The sequence below is a fragment of the Hemiscyllium ocellatum genome (genome assembly GCF_020745735.1).
Source record: "Hemiscyllium ocellatum isolate sHemOce1 chromosome 27 unlocalized genomic scaffold, sHemOce1.pat.X.cur. SUPER_27_unloc_28, whole genome shotgun sequence".
Taxonomy (NCBI): domain Eukaryota; kingdom Metazoa; phylum Chordata; class Chondrichthyes; order Orectolobiformes; family Hemiscylliidae; genus Hemiscyllium; species Hemiscyllium ocellatum.
Window position 1 is genome coordinate 109,756 of NW_026867496.1, and position 872 is coordinate 110,627.

Below are 872 nucleotides of genomic sequence, written 5' to 3' on the forward strand. Positions count from 1 at the left end.
CCTCTAAAAGTAACCTTTAAAAAATGCTAGGTCTAAAGAATAGAACCAGCAAAACGCAGCACTTACCTGCTTACCACAACGGGTCTTATTATCAGGTTAGAGGAGGAGGGCGGGTGGGAGGCACTACCCCTGTAGTGCCTGGGGTCCCTCTCCTGCGCGCCTTTACAGGGAAAAAACACCTACCCAGGTAAGCTTGCGCTACACCAGCTTCTGGGTCCGCTCCGCGCTTTTTTCCCTATAAAGGCGCGCAGGAGAGTCGCGGAGATGTGACTTGACTCTCTAGTCTCCCCAATGTTCTCGAGATCGGTGGAAGTCTTCTTACTGCCGCAGCCCGGGTACGATTCCCGTGCAGAGAGGAAATTTTCAGCAGAGCTACAGGAATGAATCTACGTCTCCCTGGTGGTCTAGTGGTTAGGATTTGGCGCTCTCACCGCCGCGGCCCGGGTTCGATTCCCGGTCAGGGAAGCAGTTTTCAGCGGGTCGACGGGCTATCCAATCGTCTTAAATGCGCTGTACGGTTGTTTATTGATCTTCGTCGTTCCTGGGTGCTGCAGACTGAAGTAGCTCGTTGAAATAGCATCCTGATGCGGATTTGTTTGCATGTGTTGGGATGATTGTTTCTGCAGCTATAAACGAGTGAACAATCCTCACTCTCTCGGCGGAGCAGGACAGGGCTGTTTGTAGACGCGGTTACGTTTGTTTGACAGTTTAAATTTAATTTTTTGTATCCATTGCTCCCGATGCGATCTCTATAACATTGGGGAGACTGGAGAGTCAAGTCACATCCCCGGGACTCGCCTGCGCGCCTTTCTTGGAAAAAAGCGCGGAGCGGACCCAGAAGCTGGTGTAGCTCAAGCTTACCTGGGTTGGTT

At 51.7% G+C, this 872-nt stretch overlaps 1 non-coding gene across 1 annotated transcript; it reads left to right on the plus strand.

The window, feature by feature from the left end:
* Nucleotides 1-393: 393 nt before the first annotated feature.
* trnae-cuc (transfer RNA glutamic acid (anticodon CUC)) lies at nt 394-465 on the plus strand. Its single transcript has one exon. It is a non-coding gene; the product is annotated as a tRNA-Glu (tRNA).
* The last annotated feature ends 407 nt before the right edge of the window (nt 466-872 follow it).